The 22,645-nt window shown below is 40.1% G+C and overlaps 1 protein-coding gene across 3 annotated transcripts in view; it reads right to left on the minus strand.

The window, feature by feature from the left end:
* The window catches only part of NCOA1 (nuclear receptor coactivator 1), a 329,445-nt gene that overhangs the window by 259,652 nt on the left and 47,148 nt on the right, over window positions 1-22,645 (minus strand). For all 3 annotated transcript variants that reach the window (XM_039345935.1, XM_039345936.1, XM_039345940.1), the window contains exon 2: window positions 6,720-6,835. The gene's annotated coding sequence lies outside the window, so the exon portion shown is untranslated. The remainder of the gene's footprint in view (window positions 1-6,719; window positions 6,836-22,645) is intronic.

The following is a 22,645-nucleotide window of genomic DNA, read 5'->3' on the forward strand; positions in this document are numbered from 1 at the left end:
AAATCTATTTGTCGTGGTGTCTTTATGTCTTCCTAAATAGTCTCTTGCTTTCTGAACAGAATTCAGCATAAATTTTTACTGTTTAAACGTAAAAAAAATCATACCTTCCAATTTATCCCATCAGAATGAGAATTTTTCTGTTTTAATATTTTAGCCAGGAAGAGATATTCTTTTCATTTACAGAAAATTCTAATAGGAATTTCTTTCAGAACAATTGTATCTAAATTTTCCATTTTTCATTTTGTATTAAAATATTGCTGTATGACTTGAACTCATCTTCTTTCTAATCAAAGGCACCAAAATATTCCTAGAGACACTCCTCATTCTGGCAAATCTGGAATTTATTCTAGAAATCTTACCAACTTCCTCTTCTAAATCCAAAACACTTGCCAAAACTTTAATAGGCCACTCTTGATTATTTTCATCTGGAACTCTCTTAATTCAACTAAAACCAGACTATCCAATTCTCTTTTGTTTCACCTCTCCAGAAATTTGTTTCACAGAACTTTCAATCTTTTAAACCTCTTCTCATTTCCTCTCTTCATAAATCTTTCATCCATTCCTTTTTTTCCAAGTTTCCATTTTATTTCCCATCTGATCAAATTTGTTTCCCATCTGTTCCAAAAAATTCTGAAGTGTATGTTGTGTAACATTTTTCCACTAGTTGCTCTAGCAAGCCTCTCCTGCCCCTATTATCATTTTTCTAATAGCCATTTTTAATCCAAAAGTGGAGATGTCTCAAGGAGATAAAATAAAAAGATAACTCCCCATCTCTTATTATATTTTTGTTTCTGACAATTACATTTTAGTAGATCCTAATAATGTCAATCACAACAAGCATCATATCTCCATAGGAACTACATTTCACAATCTCAGTCTGGTTCTTTGTCTTATCTTTTGTTATGCAGATTCCAACAAATTTTCCCATACTGGACTGGTCTCTTTAACTGACTTAGTGAAAAATTAAACCCAAGCACTTTCAAAAATTAAAGGGATAAAAAGAAAAAAAAGAAAAAAGATTGTTTCCTTGTCGGTTTTAAAACTTTCTTGCATCCTCTTAAACTTTTTTATTTGAATTTTTAAGTCACCATATTTTTCTTGGGTTTTTTTGTAATCTAAAGAAGATTTAACTCATCATAAGGCATTTATCTTTGCCACAGATGAAATCTCCCTTCATCAAACTCCTAGAAGTTTGATTCCTGAGCCTGCTACAAAAACTTTGCGATTTCTGCAGCCAACTGAGAAAGAACCATCATCTGGAGTACACATAGTTAATCTCACAATTTCCGTTTGATTTCAGGAGATTGCAACAGCCAGAATTTGCCTCCCATTCCTGTTCTCAGCTGCTCTTCAGAGACCATTATTCCACCAAAATTCTCCACAGACATTCCTAATTCCCCATCAGAAACTTGTATTCTCCATTGGAAGCTCCAACTTCTGGTTTTGATCATTAGAAACAATGCATAATATGAAAAAGTGAGCTTTTTACTGTAATCATATAGTAAGAGATAACTTTGTAATTATATATGAATTTGCTACAAAAGAAATTGGAAGCTTCTATTTATTTCTGTTTTTTCCTCTGCATTTTTCATGATAACAGTTCACTTACAGAATTGCATTTCTCAAGCATGAAAACCATAATAATGCACCTATTGCTTTAGAAAAAAGATATACATGTATAACAAACAAACAAACAGAGAGTTGCATTGGATAATAAGGATAATATTGAGCAATGCAACTCATTCACAAACACACTTCTCACTGCTATATACAAAACTAAGACTCTGTTCACTTTGAGCCCAATTCTCCAATCCTACAAACAGAGGCCTTATGCAAGTTTGTGATCCCAAGTTTCCACCAGCTGGAAAAGCATTATTTAATTGGTCTCTTCATACATTATCTTTAATAAAGCAGTGTTTGCATTTCTTGCATCAGATGAGAAGAGTACATCTTTCTCTTTCTGTCCTGGCCGCTTTTTATAGAGGCATGATTGAGAAAGTCTTAACAAACTGCATCACTGTTTGGTTTGGTGGTAGCAGAGCCTCAGATAAAAGATCCATACAGAGAGTGGTAAGGACAGCTGAGAAGATTATAGAAAGCTCGCTTCCCATTATTCAGGATATTGCTTGTAAGTGCTATGTGTTTAGAGCGCGAAGCATTGTTAGAGAACCCCCACACCCACTTCACAGTCTGTTTCTGTTGCCTCCCTTCTGGGAGGAGGTTTCGAAGTATTTATAGCAGAACTATTAGATTCTGTAACAGTTTTGTGCCTTATGCCATCCATCTTATAAATTCGCAGGATTGTTTTTTTTTCACCATGTATTTGAACTATGATGTTTTTCTGTGTCATATATGTGTCTGGCGGGGGTAATAATGGTATTTTTTTTGAGAGCTGAATGCAACAAAATTTCATTTTAATGTATGCTGATTAGTGTATATTTAAAGTGACAATAAAATTCTATTCTATTGTTTTCTTCAATTCTAAAATCCAGCTCTTACAACTTGTTTGAAAAATAAAAAGGGAACCAACATTCTCACTTGTAGCCAACAGAATCATTCTGAGACTGTGGTGAATGGTACCCTGATAAACAAACAAATAAATAATGGCATATATCAGTGAGGGCAAACCTTTTAGAGACTGAGTGCCCAAACTGCAACCCAAAACCCACTTATGCATTGTCGAGTGCCGGGTGGGTGTGGCCCATTGGCTGGGTGTGGTCCATTGGCTGGGCATGGCTGCAGTGGTAACGGCAGACTGGTGGGACTAAAAAGTTCAATCAATCAATTCCAACTTTGCAAGATTTTTTTTCTCTTTGAGAAGTTGAAATTGACTGATTGATTGAACCTTTTTTTTTTTTTTTTTTGCACACGGCAGCGGAGGCCTAAAGCGAAAAGGTTTTATAAAACCCAGCTGAAGGCCTAGGACTGGGGCAACAGCGTGCGTGCCCACAGAGGGGGCTCTGAGTGCCGCCTCTGGCACCCGTGCCATAGGTTTGCCACCACTGGCATATATTGTCTTTTTAAATTGTATTTTCCAGACAACTTAGTAAATGCCTTCAGTATTTTTAGAACTTTTAATTTTAATTTTATTAGTCTCAGTGCCATGCAAAAAGTTACTTCAACTAAAAATATATACAATTAATTTAACCAGGATATTAAAACAGCAGGGATTAAAACAGCAGAGAGGGGAAAAGACTGTACTGTAGAACAAATACAGAAAATTAAAACTGCAAATAAAATGAATAGATCTATATGAGAGAGAGAGGGAGGGAGGCCTATGTCCAATGTCAAAAAAATAAAAAGTAGATGTCAATCAGGTGTCTCCAAGTTAAACATTCCAAAGTAGGAAACTACTACTTAGAAAGCACAACTGTACACAAATATTAACAGAACACATTATCACATGCAAGAACACATTCAGAGCACCACCTCAAAAAGTGATTTTAAGACCCATATAGTAAACATACACTTTACTCTATGTTGCTTAAAAGATTAAAACCTCCTATACAAATTAGATGTTCAAGGGAAATGGAAGCCAGTGAAAGTGGGCAACCGATATCACATGATCATAATGCCCAGTTCCACTCACTACAGTAGCAATTATATTATTGACTAAAGCTCTTTGAGAGCCAGTTTCATTAATGGTTGAAGGAACCAGGTTAGAAACCAAGAGGCTATGAATTCTATTTTTTTCTTAGACATGAAGACAACTGGGGGACTTTGGGGCTAGTCATTCTCTCAGCCTCTGGAAGAAGACAGTGGCAAATTACTTCCAAAAATCTTTCCATGAAAACTGTGTGGACTTGTCCAGTCAGTTGCCATGAGTCAAAAATGGCTTAAAGATGTAAGCTTAAAAAGATCCTGAAATTATCTGAAACAGTAAATGAGCATTTCAATATTTTATCTGATTCTAATCAAAATGGTGAGTGCCAGTCATACAATTGTTAAATAGCATGTGGATAAGAAATAAATAACAAAGGATCCCGTAACACAAATGTCAGGAGGTTGAGCAGAAATTTCCAGTATTTCCTGGAGACAATCTGAGATATCAGCAGAATCAAGACAAAGTAGTATTACCTCCACCCAACTCACACAATCTCTTCCAAAGGATATTGCTATCAAAAAGTGTTGAGAATTCTGGATGAATCAACAGGTTACGTTCCCTTGTTACTTTCCTCTGGCAGAAAAGGATATTAAGTCACTGGACTATATTCAGATCTTTTTGATCCAATTACTTTTTTCCTTCTAGCTTACTAAGAATATTTACACACTATTTCTTTGGGAAAAATCTGCAGTAATTACAGTAATTAAAAAAGCATTAGATCAAAACAGATTAAAAACAGAAGAATAAAAAAAATCCAGTACTGCAGGCCACTTTAGCTGACTGTGTTCAGCAGGTCAGCGGTTCAAATCTCACCGGCTCAAGGTTGACTCAGCCTTCCATCCTTCCGGGGTAGGTAAAATGAGGACCCAGATTGTTGGGGGCAATGTGTATGTATGTATGTATGTATGTATGTATATGTATGTATATATATATATATATATATATATATATATATATATATATATATATATATACACATACATACATACATACATACATACATACATACATACATACATACATTGCTTACTGGTGTACACCGCTTAGAGAGTGCTTGCAATTAAAGCGGTATATAAGTCTAATAAATAAATAAATAATAAATAAATAAATATATTTGCATCACACATATATAGGCAAATGGCTGGGATGGCCAATTTGAAATAGAACAAAAAACAAAAATACCTAAAACACATCAAAATTGATGGCCCACATATGACATAGTAGACATTCCATAGGACAGACACCATCATAAAGAAGAACTATCTCTGAATCACGAAACAAGAAGTTTCAGCAGAGTCCACTAGGACTTTAAGTTTCTAGGAGGCAAATATATTTCAAGATGTTCTCTTGGGGGTAACCCAGTATTGTATTAGGTGCATACAAAAAATTGCAGTCATGTCAATTTTATTTTTTTCCCCATAAAGTAGAACCAATGTATGTTCTTGGATGAAAACTCCCTTTAATCTGTGGGCTCATAATACACTTTCTAAATATATTCATCTGAGGCAATTATCTATTCTAAAGAAACTAGTGCATATTAGTAATTAGTCATAAGATCTTTGACCAATGAATCTTATTTATTCAATTTTTAATAACTTTTAATATTATACATTTCATGCTGGAATCCGACATAAAAGGTAATGTTGATCTACCCATAAAAAATGTTCTAAGGAGGGCTCCCCAAGCAGACGTGTCTAGAGCCCATTGGGACCCTCCCTCATCACCCTTGCCCCATCCTGGTTCCATGAACAGTCCCATGAACAGATCAACAGGGAACCCGGAATCATAAACCAAAATATTAATCACAGTAACCAAACTAACCCCTTCTAAGAATGAGCATAGCTAACATACTAGGACTAGCTTCAGCCACTAGCAGTGCTCCTAGTCACAGAGATTATTTAAATTATTCATCAAAACTGAGAATCTAGGAGCAAAACCAGAGTGTGATTCTATTCCTTCAGATAGAACACAAATCCATCTAATCAAATGCTGGATAAGGCCTCTCTGGCCATTTCATCTGTGCAATGCATTGTTTCTGGTTTTTAATCTTTATTCCTCACATATGAAACTGTGCTATTTCAAAGAGTTGACAAAGACATAATAAATGTTGCCAACTTATTTAAATGATCAGTTCATCATAATTGTCAGCATTCTTACAGTAATTCTGATTCTATTAGCTTTAAGTAATACATAGCAAGCTCAGTAAACAATATATATATATGCACTATTCAAATTCTCAACAGCTGTACAACTATTAAAAATATACATTTGAGTGTTGAAATTTTGAGAAGATGCAGGTCCTACAATAATACTTTGGAAACAACAGATGGCCTGAAAAGTATTTATCTATCCACCTTTGCCCCATCCCTTTTCATTATAGAACTTAGAACAAGACTTGTATTTGCCCAGCACCCAAGGTTTCCTTTATGAATATAATATAGGGCCTCTGTACAAAAGAGTAGTCCATTTCTTTGCATACCAGTAATACATATAGAATGGTAAATGCCCATTAGTACTACCTATAAAAAAATGCTTGCATTATGTAATTTTTATTATACAGAGATGTATTCAGAGAGTCTTGCACTCCCATTGTTACAATACAAAACATTCCATTTTTACTCCTTTTTCTTAGCAGTGCTATACATTGCTGAAAAGTTCTATTTAAGCACAAAGAGAGGTTGTAAATATGCTTGCACCTTAATAGTCAAATATTGATGTTTTAATCTTTTAATGGACAAAGTCCAATAGATTTTTTTCTAATGAAATATGAAGATATGAAGGAAGAGGGGCATTTAGCTGAAACACCGCTAAGGTAAACATAACATGGGAAATATCAGGCTATGCTATTTTAGAAGAAAATCAGATTTTAAAAATTGTTCCAAAACTATATGTTTCGTGTGTGCTCAAGGTCACTGGCAAATTCAAAGTACTGAACAGGTAACACAAAGCCACATTACTGCCTTCCAATATAAAAGGCAATGGCTATTTCATAAATACTATTATGCACAATAAAATGAAGTACCACATTTGGACAGTAAATGCTTTTAAATTCAGAAGTGCAAAACAAAAAGGTTCAATTCTTTTTGTGTAAATAGCAAAGGCATGATGTACTTACCTGCTGGCATTCTAATTGAATCAGCTATCGAAGATTTAAATTTCTGAAGACCAATCACTGCAATTAGCCTTGATTTAATTTCCTGCAAATAATTACTGCTTTGCAGATTTGTGGCTCTGTAAAAAAAAAAGCAGAGATAAAACATTAGGAACCTCTGAACATTTACTTTTATGGAAAATGTAGAATTCATATTTGAAATGCTGTCATCTCAAAGCATATAATCATGCTAAAGAAAGCTTTAGCATGCAGGAGTGAGCATAAGTAGTCAATACATCAGGAAAGTACAAAAGTAGATCATAGGAGAGAAACAGGAATAGCTAAAATAAAACCAAAACAAGATGCTAATTGTTTCAACCTCTTAATACACTTTAAAAATATGCTAACAAATCAGTGATATCAAAACATATGAGAAAGTTATTATTTTAACTACTTATTTCCTTCCAACCCTCACCTTTTCAATAGCAAAGCTAAACTGAGAATGCTAACTGTTTAAAAAAAATAGCAAAATGCAGTTCTCAACAACTTCCTTCATTTAACAGTGTGTGGTTCTAAAACAAGCTAAGAAATAGCTTAAAACTGGGCCATTTCCCAACAAGCAGTAAACTTTTTAAAAAAGTTTAAGGAACACTGCTCTATATTGCTAGTCCATTTCATGTATGTTTCCTTAACACAGTATGCTGAACCTACCTTGCAAAGAGCATGTCATGTGATCCGTAAACAGAGATTATAGTACACAGAAGTAAAAGTTGTGACACAATTAGAGCTTTAGACAGTGCTCCATGGCAGAAAACTTTAAACTATGTTACAGCTCAAAACAGACTGGCAAGCCTGCAAAGTGCACTTGAAACTATTACCTGGATTAAGAGATTTCTTAATAACAGGGTTGGAAAGGATCTTGGAGGTTTTCTAATTCAATCCCCTACTTCAGCAGGGGACCCTATACCATATACGTATTGCTAGACCATATTCTTAACAAAGAGTAAACTCTGAAAAATCTTCCTGCACTCACTTCTCCCTAATCTTGGGTATATAGAAAAGTTATTTAAACCACCTATTTTCAAAAGCAAGAAGATTTCAATCAAATATTTATTACGGTCATAAAGTAACATAAGGAAGCTGGGGTACAGTCAACTAAAAAGCACAGAAATATCACAATTTTAATAGGGAATCTTGCTTAGTTAGCATCTTATATTTATAAATGATCTCCAAAAATGCTGATCAATTATTTGAAAGAAATATATTTTTAACAGGTATAATGAGTGTTCTCCTAAGATATCCTTTACATACAAACATTTTATTTATTTAAAAAAATTATATAGCCACCGCCATCTTATGTCAAACTCTGGGCAGTTCCCAAACAATTAAAACAACATCAATAATAATACATCATAATACATACATACAGGTAGGGGAATGGGAAAACTTGCCATTGGACAACTCGCCACAGCCAACTTGCCATTGGACAACTCACTGCGGAACAATTTAACAATTCTATTTAATTCTTTAAAATAAATAAATAATAATAATTAATTTTTGTCCATCGTATTTCATTCTATCCCTCCTTTTCCACCATTTCTTGGTTATTGGTGTAACTTTTGTGCAGCAATGAGTTGTCCTGTGATGAGTTGGCCATGGCGAATTGTCATAAACCCATACAGGTAGTTGTTAAGTTACGGCCATTTATTTAATAAATGTTACAACAGCACTTGGAAAAAGTGATTTATGATCTGTTCTCAAAATTACAACTCTTCCTGGTTATGGCCAGCCAACATTAAACCTCTTCAAGTCGTGTCAAAGATAAGTGCGGTTTGCCCAAATCTGAAACCTCAGGACTAAAACCTCCAGCACTCCATTCTGCAATTCCCAGGCTATCTTCCAATTACAATTACCAAAAAATCACTGGTCTGGTTTCCCACTGTTTTGAAGCAAGATTATTTTAAAAGGAAAACCATCCCCAATTGAGAGCAAAATCCATAACATGCTGGCTCTGTCCACTCTGCGTTATCATTCTATCCAATTTAGCCTTTGTCCTCCAAAAACACAACATGCTAAAAGATGCCTGTCTCTATCTTAAACATCTCTGTTCAGGCAAGCGAAGATTAATTGATATCCAGTGCTTCTTGCCTCTAGTTTTTTGCCTCAACTGTGCCACATGCTCAATTGTTCCTTTCCCCACTGAAAGGCCACTTCTGCTTTGATCTCTACCTGTAGTGCCCTGCTCTCCCAGATGTCAATTTTCCAGAGAACCATCTGGCACACATCATGCTGTAATTCCATGTGCATTTTAATGTCTCAGCAATATTCGCCCCAGAAACATTCGGGCCAGTGTTATATAGATTCAAACAAACCTGGGGAAATACTTTTTGATAGACAGGGGTGGTTGGCTGACTTCAGTGATTATAAATGGGCTTTAATACCATAATTACTTTCCTTTCCTGGCATCATTAGAAGCCATCCCAATTATAATAACAGCACAGACTGCAACACCATTTTCCCATAATAAGCCTGACAAACCTACAATGTACTCCCAGTACTATATTGTAGCTCAAAGTGAATGCAAAAAGAGAAGGGGCATTGTCTTCCCTGAACGCCTTTTCTCAGCATGATGATGGAGAATCCACCAATGGGTTATGCTTGTCTTCTACCTTTAGACTAAGTCAGCCAATTTTGCTCCGCCTCCTCCTAGGACCTCCATTCTCCAGTTCTCGACTGAGACGAAGTTGCTGACTAAGATTCCGTTTCTTGGCTCAATCCTCTTCCCTGCACAGGACCTGACTGGCCCTAAGGGTAGGAGTGGATTCTCCATCGTCATGCTGAGAAAAGACGTTCAGGTAAGACAACGCCCCTTCTCCAGCATGATGAGTGGAGAATCCACCAATGGGACGTACCAAAGCCTCACTGTCCCTGTGGGTGGAAGCAGTCTGGGCCTGTGTCCCACTTACTGGTACTACGCACTGGAGGACCCTCCTGCCAAATGAGACCTCCGCAGATGTGAACTTATCTAACTTGTAGTGTCTTAGGAAGGGAGAAGGTGATGCCCATGTCGCCGCCCTACATATTTCCTCAATCGGTGCCTGAGTTGCCCACTCTGCTGAGGTGACAGCACTTCGAGTGGAATGTGTGGTGATTTGTCTGGGGACTATTAGCGACTGTCCCTGGTACGCCACTGCTATGCACTTCCTGATCCATCTACCAATTGTGGAAGCTGTGACTTTTTGACCTCTTGTGCATGAATGGAATGAAACGAACAGGGCCTCTGATTTGCGGAAGGGTGCTGTTCGCTTAATGTATTGCCTAAGGGCCTTGCGAACGTTCAGGGTGTGCCACTTGCACTCCAATTCATGGGAAGGGTGAGGGCAAAAACCTGGTAGCACCACCTCCTGTGTTCTGTGAAAGAAGGAGTTAACCTTGGGAACGAAGGAGGGGTCTAACCGTAGGACCACCTTGTCTGTGTGGAAGGTACAGAGATCCTCTCTGATAGTGCTGCCAACTCTGAAATGCGCCTAGCTGAAGTGACTGCGACCAGGAATGTGACCTTAAGGGTCAAAAATTGTAATGTGCAGGTCCTGACAGGTTCAAATGGAGGTGAGGTAATGGCTTGCAGGACCTTGGACAGATCCCAGGAGGCATATCTGTGGACTATGGGTGGTCTGCTGTTTATTGCGCTCTTAATGAAAACCCGCACTGCCAGGTGTTTGGGTAGTGTTTCAGAGTTGCCATATTTAAGAATAGAGGATAGGGCGGCCACCTGCCTACGAATTGTGTTGGGTGCCAAGCCCTTGTCCAGACCCTCCACTAGGTAGTCTAAGATCCTTGGGATAGAAATACTAAGAGGGTCTAGCTGCTGCCTTGTGCACCAGCTGTAATAATTTCTCCATGTGGAGTCATAAATTCTGTTGGTTGAGGGCCTTCTTGAAGCCAGGAGTATCCTAATGACTCTCTGCGAAAAGCTTTCCCTTTCTAGGAGGCTCCACTCAAGTGCCAGGTGGTTAATTGGAGCCACTGTGGTTCTGGATGAAGTAGAGCCCCCTGACTAAGGGAGATTTGATTGTGCAGAATCCTCCATGGTGGGCATGCAGAAAGACTTACGAGGTCAGCAAATCACAGCCGTCTTGGTCAGTGCGGTGCAATGAGTATCACCTCTGCTTGTTCCTGCAATATCTTCCTGATATTGCCTGAATCAGAAGAAGTGGAGGGAAGGAGTATAGTAACCCCTCCGGCCAATGTCCCTGGAGGGCATCTGCTCTCTCTCCGCTCCTGGAGACGGGAAGCGGGAGAAGAATCTTGGGAGCTGAGCATTCTTGGGGCTGGCAAACAGGTCCAGTACTGGGTGACCGAACCGAGCTGATGCTTCCCTGAAGAGAGCAGGGTGTAGGCTCCACTCTGAGTGGTCTATTGTTGCCCTGCTCAGAGAATCCGCCTGTTGATTTGCTTCTCCTGATATGTGCTCTGCCCTGAGGGAGGCTAGGTTGTTTTCGGCCCAGGTTCCCAGCGATTTGGCTTCAGTCATGAGGGCCCTGGACCGCATGCCCCCATCGGTTGATGTGGGCTTTGGCCACCACGTTGTTTGTGAGCACTAGAATGTGTTGATCCGTCACTGTGCTGTGAAATTGACGGAGAGCCAGATGTATGCCTCTGAACTCCAACCAGTTTATACTGTGTTTCAGATCCCCCTTTGACCATTGGCCCTGTGCCAACTTGGATTGCAGATGTGCTCCCCAACCGAATAGGCTGGCGTCTGTGGTCAGGGTGACTCGGACAGTCTCCTTGAACATGTGTCCCTTTGTCATCACTGGGGACAACCACCACTTTAGCGAATTTAGGACTCCTGGTGGTACCTTTACCCTTTGGTTGGAGGCGCCGGTTCCCTCTTTCTGGAATGGGAGTAGGAACCATTGCAAGTCTCTGGAGTGTAGCCGTGCCCACAGCACGATCACTATGCATGATATCATCTTTAAGCTGGAGAGCATGGCCAGTGTGGTGGTCCGCCTTCTTCGGATTAGCCTAACCAGGTTTGAATGCTGTTCCTGCGTTCTCGAGAGGTAGACCTCGCACCTTAACATATCTATTACTGCTCCCAAATGAAGGAGATGGGTTGATGGGACCGTTTGACTCTTCTGAAAGTTTATTGAGAACCCGTGGTTCTGAAGAACCTTTAGGGTCAATGCTATATCTGACTGTGCCGCCCTAATAAGGACTGGATGAGAATGTCGTCCAGGTAGCACTGGATGTGCACCGGAGTTGTCCGCAGGTATGCTGCGAGGGTCGCCAGAACCTTTGTGAATACTCTGAGGGCCAAGGACAGGCCAAAGGGAAGGGCACTGTATTGATAATGCTGCCCTGCAAGGCAGAACCTGAGAAACCTTCGGCGTTCTGGCAGGATTGGGATGTGAAGGTAGGCCTCCGTCAGGTCTATGGACGTCAGGAAATCTCCCTTTCTGATGCTTGCTAATATTGACTGAAGGGTCTGCATCTTGAACCTCCTGTATGCCAGGTGGGTGTTCAGATTTTTTAGATCTAGAATTGCCCTCCACCTCCCCCCCGAACTCTTTGGGACTAAAAATAATATGGAATAGAAACCCTGCCCCTGTTGCTCCTTCTGCACCGGCTCTATCGCCTGGATGTCTAGAAGGTGCAGGATGGGCTCCCTGAGGAGCTGTCTTTTGGTTGGATCCCTTGACAGTGGGCAAGGAATGAATCTGTTCAGGGGTTTGGAGATGAATTCCAGTGAGAGGCTGAATCTGATAGTGTTTAAGACCCAAAGGTCCGTGGTGGTGGCCTGCCATTTGTGTGCGAAGAGGGCCAGCCTGCCACCAATGGGGGAGTCCTCCCCATCACTTGTATTTGCAAAAGGGACAGCCCCCCCCCCGCTCTGCGAAAGGGCCGCTTTGACTGGAATTGTTGCCTAAATCTGTCCCTGCTGCCTGATCTATCGCCCTGTCGGTCTGATCTGGGCTGATAGGGATGGGAAAAATAGTTCTGCTCTGGGCCTGCTTCAAATCGAAAGAATGGCCTGCGAGGGTAGGAAGAGACTCTCCTCTCCGTTCTTTTTGACTGGTGGACCAACACCTTGCGTTTATCCTTGTTTTCTACCAGATAAGGGTTAAGAGCCTCAACAAAAAGCTTGCAGCCCTTGTAGGGTGCTGCTGCCAACCGCCACTTTGCTTTGATGTTGGCTTGCATTGTTTGAGCCACAGTAGTCTACATGCAGCTGTGTTCTGCGCTATTGCCCTTGTAGAATAGTTTGCTGCGTGTAAGGATGAATCTGCCAAGAATTCCGCTGCCGCCACTAACCTTAAGTCCATGTAGGTTCTCTCCTCCTCCCGGGAGATTCTCGCTTGGAGTTGGCGGAGCCAGAGTAACGCAGTCCTAGCAAAAAAGGAATTAAAAATAGCTGCCTTGATCACCCATGCCGAGCCTTGGTGTGCCCTGTGGAAGGTGAGGTCCGCCTTCCTATCCTCTGACTTCAGGACCTCTGCTGTGTCTCCGGCTACCGTGGATGGGGGAAAAAGCGCAGCTAGAGGCTCGTCTACCTTCGGGACCTCTATTACCTCCGCTAGGCCAAGGTCTATGTTGAACAGCTTCTTGTCTGTTCCCCCCATCGGAAGGAAAGATCCTGGTGCCCCCATATTATTCTGAATTGAATCAAAAAAGAGAGGGGGCAGGGAATAAATTGTTGTGTGTAGGTGGGTTGAGAAAACACCTCGTTGTTTTTGATCTGACTAGTTGAAGGTCCCTCTTGAGGATTGAGGGTCTCTCGATCTTGGCAGTGCTGCTGGCCTTGTGAAGGAGGGACTTGAATAGGGTGGGGTTAAATAGACCCACGAACAGTGGAGGGTCTGGGGATATATCATCATCCTCTGACAGTATCTGATCTGTCTGCTCATAGTCCTCAGCAGGAGACTTCTTGCCTCTGGAAGATCGAGAAGGAGAGATTGATTCCTGGTACACAGAGGTTTCCTCTTGAGAGAGGTGGGAGCGACCTCTTGAAGTCATGGACCCGGCCCTGGAACAATGATGTCTTGAAGAGGCCAAGGCCTGAGCGACGGCCTGAGATATCAGAGATTGTAAGTATTCTGATGACAATGCTCCTTGGTTACCTGTCATCGTCCCCGGGCCTTCAGGCCCTTCACTAAGAGGGGATTCGATTGCCTGTACTGTGTCAGCCTCCGTTTCCAGAGGTTCCTGACCAGGCTTCCTTGGACCAAATATTTCCTCCTCTTTGTAATTAGGTGGAACTAGGCCATCATCTGCTGTGGCTTGCCTCTTTTCGGCCCTAGAAAACTGCTTTTCCAGGGCCTGGTGTCTACGTTTGGCCTCCTTATCTGCTGCCTTAGACGGCCCTTTGCCAGAAAAGACTTTGGCCTTGATTCTGCCCGCCGCCTCCTCGCTAGATGATCTTGGCCTCTTGCGCCCAGGAAGGCTGATGGAGGATTCCTGCGGTGTTTGGGTGTCGTTTGTGTCTGCCATTGGCAGAAAAAGAGATATCCCAGCTCAAACACTGGGAGAAATCTCAATAAGAGGCCTTGTGCAGGATTAGTTCAGGAAAACAATTGAGCAATTTGACAGCTTCCTGTGACTGTCTTCCCTTGAGGAGGTATCCGAATGATTGATTGATTTTTTAAATTATTATTATTATTATTATTAATTATTATTATTTTAAACTAACTTGGTTAGGAGGAAGGAATGAGATGCTGAATCCGATTTCCTTGAGAAGGGGGAGAGCGGTTCGACTGCAGTCCTGCCCTCCCTGCTCTGCAAACACGTGGAGTTAAAATGGTGACTGAAGTCTGCCAATCACTCTCCGCGTCTCAGCTGATGATTGGGAAGGCTGGCAGAGCTCAGTTAGCACCCGCCTATTGGTTGGGCTCCTAGAAGAACTGCACGGTGAGTTTAAATAATCTGACGGCCGTGGAACTTCGAAAGGGAAACCGCAGGAGTCCCTTAGCTCTCTGCGGCTCAGCTGATCTGTGGGGGAAGCCCTATGAGCCGACTCACTCTCCGCGGCTCAGCTGGCTTCAGAGAAGGCCGCAGGGGGTCTATCAGTTCTCTGCGGTTCAAAAACTTTCAGAAAAGCCATGGAGATCTAACAGCATCCGCGGATCAGCCGGCTTAGGGGAAAAAAACCAAGAGGCTGAAATAGGCAACCAAAAGCGTTCAGCTATCCCTCTGAGAAGGGATTAAAAGATCTTCAAGGGAGGGAGAAGGTGCTTGGGGGGGGTATAGGGAAAAACGAAGGTCCCCCCCACCCTGGAGCTCGCTCAGAGATCGAACAAAAATGGCGCCCCGGCTCTTTGTTCTGTCCGATGATTGGCTGTTCTAATAGCCTCGCGGTTGTCAAGCCCTGCGGGGCTTGCCATTCATGGGGGGAAGTGACACAGCACAAAGCCTACCGTGGCAAGCTGCCAGGTGTCGGAAAACCATCAGGGAGTCACCAACACCATTGCAGTGGTCGAGACCGATGCCTCCGCTTCCACCTCCCATCATGCCTCAGGAGCCTCTCAACATACGGAGGCCAAGAATAGACATATCGAAACCTGACGAGACTTGCATTGAGCCCGGCTTAGGAGGGCGGAGCCATGTGACACTGCTTTGGCAAGACGACGGGGTGACGAAGAGGACTATTGTGGGGAGCGCTGACGACCCAGAGGCCAGCGGAGGCATGCATATGGTTGCGGGCGGTCATGGTGGGCGGCAGCAGGGTAGCAAGCGTCGGTAACGAAAGGGTGTGGGGGTCCGAGGGAGGGGTTTATATAGGGTTAGGGCGGATGTTGGTTTGCACCAGGAATTGGGAAAAGGGGTGTGGCACTCTTAGAAAAGGCACTGGGAGATGACCACTACCAGTGCCGACTTTGTTTTCGTCAGAGAATAAACTGCATTTGATGAATACACCTTGTGCCGGTGTTCCTGTCTTGTATTCCTCGGGACGACCTCGGACAATCATGATAGTAAGTCGGCACTCCCTGACTTAGTCTACAGGTGGCTATGAGCACTTCAGAATGAAATGCTGAGGCATCAAAATAAGCAATATGTTGATGATGGATAGTGAAAACTAGCATTCGCTTTGAAACATTCCTCACTACATCAGGAAAACAAAGGAAAATAAGAAAGGAATATTTTATCGATCCCAAAGTACAAAACAATCCAAAACTATTCACATTTTCTCTGTCTGGCTTCTGGGGAGGCTTGGAGTTGGAAACAAGATATGTGAAACCTGGGGTTGACTCCAAAGAGGAACTCTGTTAGATGGATCTTGACAGACTTGAACACTGGGTCCCATCTAACAAAATGAAATTCAGTGTAGAGAACAGTAAAGTCTTACACTTAGGCAAGAAAAAACAAAAGTAGACGTATAGGGTGGGTGAAAGCAGACTTAATAGTAGTAACTGTGAGAGGGATCTTGGAATCTTAGTGGACAATCAATTAAATATGAGCCAACAGTGTGTGGCAGCAGTCAAAAAAGCCAATGCAATCCTAAGTTGCATTAACAGAGGGATTCAATCAAGATTGCGTGACATACTAATACGATTCTATAAGACACCTAGAATACTGCAATCAGTTTTGGCCACCACACTATAAAAAAGATGTTGAGAATCTGGAAAAAGTGCAGAGAAGAGCAACAAAGATGATGAGGGGACTGAAAGCTAAAACCTATAAACAATGGTTACAGGAACTGGGCATAGCTAATCTAGTAAGAGAAGGACCAAGGGAGACATGATAGCAGTGTTCCAATATTTGAGGGGCTGTCACAGAGAGGAGGGGATCAACCTATTTTCCAAAGCACCTGAAGACCAGAAAAGGAATAGTGAATGGAAATTGATCAAGGAAAGATTCAACCTAGAAATAAGGAGAAATTTTCTGACAGTGAGAACACTCAATCAGTGGAACAGATTGCCTTTGGAAGCTGTGAGAGCTTCATTACTGGAAGCTTTCAAGAAGAGGCTGGATTGCCATCTGTCAGAAATGGTGTAGGGTCTGCTGCTTGGGTGGGGGGTTGGACTAGATGACCTACAAGGTTCCTTCCAACTATATTACTCTGTATCTGTATCAAATAGCCTTTGTGTGATAGTGCTTATGACTCTTCCTCAAAATTCTAAATGTGCCTATCTGTGGTTATCTGCCGACTTGTTGCTGTTTGCTTGGCAGATCTTTATTTATTATATATATTCCACACTTACCAACAATATCTCTCCTAGCCTAATCTACAGCAATTTATACATTTATGATTAAAAAATGAAATAGCATTGTAGCTCGAACACATTACTAGTTTAATATAAATAAAATGTGAATATCAAAATTCTAAATATTTTTTATTTATTTCTTAGTAGTCCCTCTTTGTTTTCCCCCCAAACAACTCTGTGAAATAGATTGGGTTCCAAGGCAGTGAAAGAGATTTCATAGGGAAGGGCTATGTTTAACTCTCTAGATCTAATCCAAAGCCTTCACTGCTTTCTAAGCATTGAACCAATTCAACTTTGCCAAGTCTATCTAAGAACACAAAACAGTATAAACCAAGGCAAAAATAATTCCCACGAAAGTACATTTTTCTATACCATAATTGTAATCAAATGCTTTTTGGGCATTTCTAAACTTCATTTTTCCAGTAACTCATCAATGAAAATCAGCAGGGATCTTTATAAATGTAGAAATTTTCCCCAGCACAATGTAATCTACTCTGCTGATGACAGATAAATCAAGCTGTATCCTGGCTGACATCATTCTTAAGTTCTTAAATATTAATGAATTCTAAACCAACAAAAACAAAAAAGCCATTAGTAAGTTTATTAAGCAGTTCAATGTGCTTTTAGTATCATTCCTTAGTTTCAGAATGGTGGAAATCATGTCCCAGCTCTACAGGGGACAGGTTTTGAATTGTGGGGTCACAATCAAATTTTGCATGTAGAATAAAATTGTTATCAGAAGCTGTTACCATTTTGCCTGGATAAGTTGGGAGCAAAGTCATTTTTTGCTATTACGGTATAAACACATTACAATAAAAGTAAAATTGATCCCAAAAATATGGAACAAAAAAATAAGTATGGTAATTTCAAAAGTAAGAACCAGATTTTATGAAGGAGGCAAAACTAAGCAAATTCATCCTTTCCATTCAAGTAAGGTTTAATTTCGTTTTCTTATTTTTTCCAATTCAAATTATCATGATATAAAGTTCTGTCCTGCAAGTTTCTATCAATTTTACTTGAAATATGCCACTATTTAATACTTTAATTTTAATCTACATTCACTTCTTACCAAGCCTAACCCTCATAAATTAATTAATTTTATTTATAAAGTAGCCATACAACTTCTTTTAGTATTTCAGTTTATCTCAGCACTGAAAATTTTGAAAAAAAAAATGTGCTGTATGTCCTCAAGAATCAAAGTAAAGTAATAATTTTAAGGAACTAAGTCTCTACTGCTATTGTCCTCTACTTCCAGAGCACTGTAAGAGAAGATAAATGAATTCTTTAGGCATTTTTTTTTAGTGCAGATGCATTATTTTTCCTATTGTGGGGGAGGTCGGAGATAAAGGAGATAAGAGAAAAGAGTAGAATCATGAGAAGGGAGCTAGAGGCAAGAAAGATATTAACAGATGAGCATACCAGCATGAAAAAAGATGCTCACCCAAAGATTATTTTTCTCATGGGAGAGAAAAACCTAAAGCATGTGTTATTTTCACAGGATTTAAAAGACGACATACAGTGAACAGAAACTCAGTAATATTAGATTTAATATTAGAATTAGATCACAGCTGCTTCTTACAGTTAACCTTTTAACTAGTTAAATTCTCTCCTCACTTTATTAAATACCGCACTGCTATTACAAACAATTATATAGCTAACCAAATGCCCAAACATTTTTTGTCTATGTCTCTAATTCTCTACAGCAAAATGGTATTGATCCATACATAGCCTAATAGAATACAACATGTTTGTTTTATTCCAGGAAAAAGTTCAAAATGGACACAAGAACCATTTTAAGAAGCAAGGTCAGAACATTTAATTTCCTAAATACCTATGTCTGCAGGCACAGGCTGTAGTTCTCTTCCTCCTAAGGATTTCAAGATCTGATATGACTATAAGGACAAAATGTTATAATAAACAGGTCACTTTGACCAGCTGTATTGATCTAAGTAGATATTCCCATTTGTAGCAATTGGCATGGAGTCTCTGGATTGCCGCAATATACAAAGAGTTGATTATTCATCTATCGTATTGGTTTAGGAAGAAAGTCAAAGCCATTATGACCCTGTATTGTAACATAGTTAGGCATGTAAGTCAATGGCTACTATTAGAGTACTATTAGAGCTACCAATAGATTAAGGAACCGTTTAGCCCACCATGACCAATCAAATGTCTAAAGAAGTTCACACACAGCACAAATTCTTGCATTTTCATAGCAGCTAGGAATAAACCACCTTTAAAATACAAGTTTTCAAACTAAGCATGCTATGTTGTCTTCATCTTATTCTGTGATACTGTAGTTAATGCCATAAGTTAACCATAAGCCATAGAGTGCTGCTTTACTTATCCTAAATCTAGTGTTATAAGTATAAGGAAAAAAAACTCCTTTTGGTTATGCATATTTATTTATGACAAACGGATGGAACGGATGGAAACTAATCAAGGAGAGAAGCAACCTAGAACTAAGGAGAAACTTCCTGACAGTTAGAACAATTAACCAGTGGAACAACCTGCTTCCAGAAGTGGTGAATGCTCCAACACTGGATGTTTTTAAGGAGGTTTGTCCAAAATGGTATAGGGTTTCCTGTCTGAGCAGGGGGTTGGACTAGATGACCTCCAAGGTCCCTTCCAACTTTATTATTTATTTATTATTTATAAAAATGTTAAAAAGCACATCACCCTATGCATAATTTTATCCATTCTCTTTTGTTTGTCCTTGTTTGCTTTTATGCCAGCAATTCAATGGGCATCTAACTGAATCAAAAGCCATGGTGGTGCAGTGGTTAGAATGTAGTACTGCAGGCTAATTCTGTTGATTAACGATTGCCAGCAGTTTGACAGTTCGAATTTCACCAGTTCAATGTTGACTCAGTCTTCCATCCTCCAGTAAAGGTCAGTAAAACGAAGACCCAGATTGTTGGGGGAAATATGCTGACTCTGTAAACCACTCAGAGAGGGTTGTAAAGCACTGTGAAGTGGTAAGTAAGTCTAAATGTTATTGAGTGCTACTGCTATTGAAAATAGTATCCTGGCCACATTATCTGGCTTAAAATGGCTTAAAACATATAAATGGCTTAAAGCAGGGGTATCAAACTGCTGGCCCATGGGCCAGATGCATCATAGCGAAACCGCACCCACCCCATTGCCGGCAACGGCAAAAAAAAGTCGCAATAGATCACAACACGTCATGTGACATTGCGAGTTTGACACCTCTAGCTTAAAGCATATATCAAAATGAGTTGGAACAGTTCCCTCACCCCAGCCTCTCCATAGTCATCATTATTATCCTCCACTTGAGAGCAAATGTGATTATTTTTGCAATATGTGACTTTAAAAATGAACAATAATATTGCTAATGGAAGCAGAATGGTATGTTTTCATCAGAAGAAACTTTTTCCACAGACAAAACCTGGGTTTAATCTCTGTGCGCCTCTGAGCTTATTTGAGAGGCACAAGGGAAAGGAGAGATTCCCAATACATGAACAGTAATTAGCATATTAAATTCTACCCCATCTCTTTCAAAAGCTATATTGCAAGAGAATGAGGCACTATCAAATTACAAAATACAAGAGGGGAAAATTGAGAGCACAGTGCTTCTACTTAGCAAACAGTGGTTTCTGTCTTGAAGTAAGTTGCTTGAGTACTGAGAGTAGATTCCCTTTCTGCTATTACAAAACAGTCATTCCTGACTTCAGGCAGACGAAGTCTCATGAGGATACTGGTGCAACAGATTTAGTTCCCTGCTATTTATCATTCAGTAGTGTATTTTTCTGGTCGTCTCTTGAAAAATGTCGAAGTATCAACAAGAAAAGCAAGCTACCTCTTTATTAGTTTGCAAAATATCAGTCCTTATGCCAGGCAAGGCCATTATCTGTGACTGACATAGTCAAGCACCTGATATGCCAACAAAAGTTCATCATTAATAGGCTCCATCAAGTCCATAAGTGTTCTTCTTTGTCACCTGCTGACTCGCTCAGTTCTCCTTTGTGTTTACAGGACAGCAATGGCAGCATGTAAGAGCTAGAATACCAGGGTTCATTGTTGGTTCTCTGCCTAATGAGGAAAAACAGTGACAGAGAAGGGGACCCAATAAAACCAGAAAAAAACAGATAAACTGTAAAGAAAGTCAAAAAACAAACAAACGATTGTGAGAGACTGACTATGAATGGCAGCATTCTGCCCTCTACCAATGATAGTGCATGCCTATCTTTTACTTACACAAAAGAAAATACCACTACTCAATGGACACGCCCTTTACCCCAGGGTATTTGTGCTGGTTTCCAAATGTACATACTGAATTGCATGTAACTACCTTACATTATACTATAAAACACAACCATAACCTTCAACAACCAAATGAAGATTGATCAACACATTCCTCTTCTGAGTCCAACAGGTTTTTTATTTCAATATCAGTTATGGGATCCATTTTCAACCACTCATTTACCCTTAAATATATGCTCTTCCCTATTTTAAGCCTACTAATAAAGAATTTGTATCCAGAGAAGTAATACTTTTACACCTAAATGGCCAAGGCAAAAGAAAGCGTAATTTCTACATTCCAAAGACACAGATGCACACACCTTTGTGGAGTTTCTTGCAAAGAGCCCCAACTGGTTCAGCTGTGCTTTGAAGGGACTATTGACTCAGGTTACATAGCACATTTGTCTACCACAGCAATAAAGATTGAAATTTAACCTCAATATGCATCTATAAATGACACCACCAACAGCAGATCACCTGACTTTCTGGCAGAAAAAGCAATCTACTCAAACCAAGAGTGCCTGGAGGGATTTCTCTGCAATGAAAAGCTGCATTGAAAGTTTAAACCAGATTAATGATTCTCAAAGTAGGACCAAAGCCAAAACAAATTATCATTTCTCATCTGCTTGCCCAGTGAGAATGGGGAGCAACTTCTGACTGACTTTTCTTAGGAAGCTGGCCTATTTATTGTAACTGTACCTCTCCTGCATTTGGGCAGCTAATAAATCATTAATATATAAAATAAAATAAAGCTACAAATGCAATACACTAAACCAAACAATAAATATCATTTATTAACAGTATGCAGGCAGTCCTTGACATATGAGCACAACTGAACCCAAATTTGCATTGCTAAACAAGATAGTTGAGAAAGACAGTTGTTAAGTGAGTTTTGCCACAGTTTACAAACTTTCCTGACACAGTGAATGACTGCAGTTTTAAATCAGTAACACAGTTCTGAAGTGAATCTGGCTTCCTCATTGACTTTGCTCGTCATATGGTCATAAAAGGAGATCACATGACCCTGGAACACTGTAACCTTCATAAATACAATGCCAGTTGCCAAGCATCTGAATTTTGATCATGTGACCATGGGGATGCTGCAATGATCACAACTGCGAAAAAGGGTCATAAGTCATTTTTTCAGAGTTGTTATAACTTCAAATGGTCATCAAATGAACGGTTAAGTTGAGAACTATTTGTTTTTTTTTTCCTTTTTTTCTTCCACATACCTTAAGAAGAGATACAAGAACCACAGTTATCTAGAATAAACACAGAAAAATGGTGAGATTTCCAATAAAACACAAGTGCTAACTTGAAAAGGCTTTGATTATTCACCATTGCTATTCAAGCCCATTGTGTTGTTTTGTACACCAATATCCAACTGGGAGAAAAATGCCTTAATTTAGTGAAATGTCTATGGAGATTCTCAGTCATCCAGGTCATGGTTGTCCCAAAGGTGCTTTTTCAAGAGACAACTGG

The sequence above is a fragment of the Crotalus tigris genome, unplaced genomic scaffold (assembly GCF_016545835.1).
Source record: "Crotalus tigris isolate CLP2741 ecotype Arizona unplaced genomic scaffold, ASM1654583v1 scf7180000017987.690289119674:8195010, whole genome shotgun sequence".
NCBI lineage: Eukaryota > Metazoa > Chordata > Lepidosauria > Squamata > Viperidae > Crotalus > Crotalus tigris.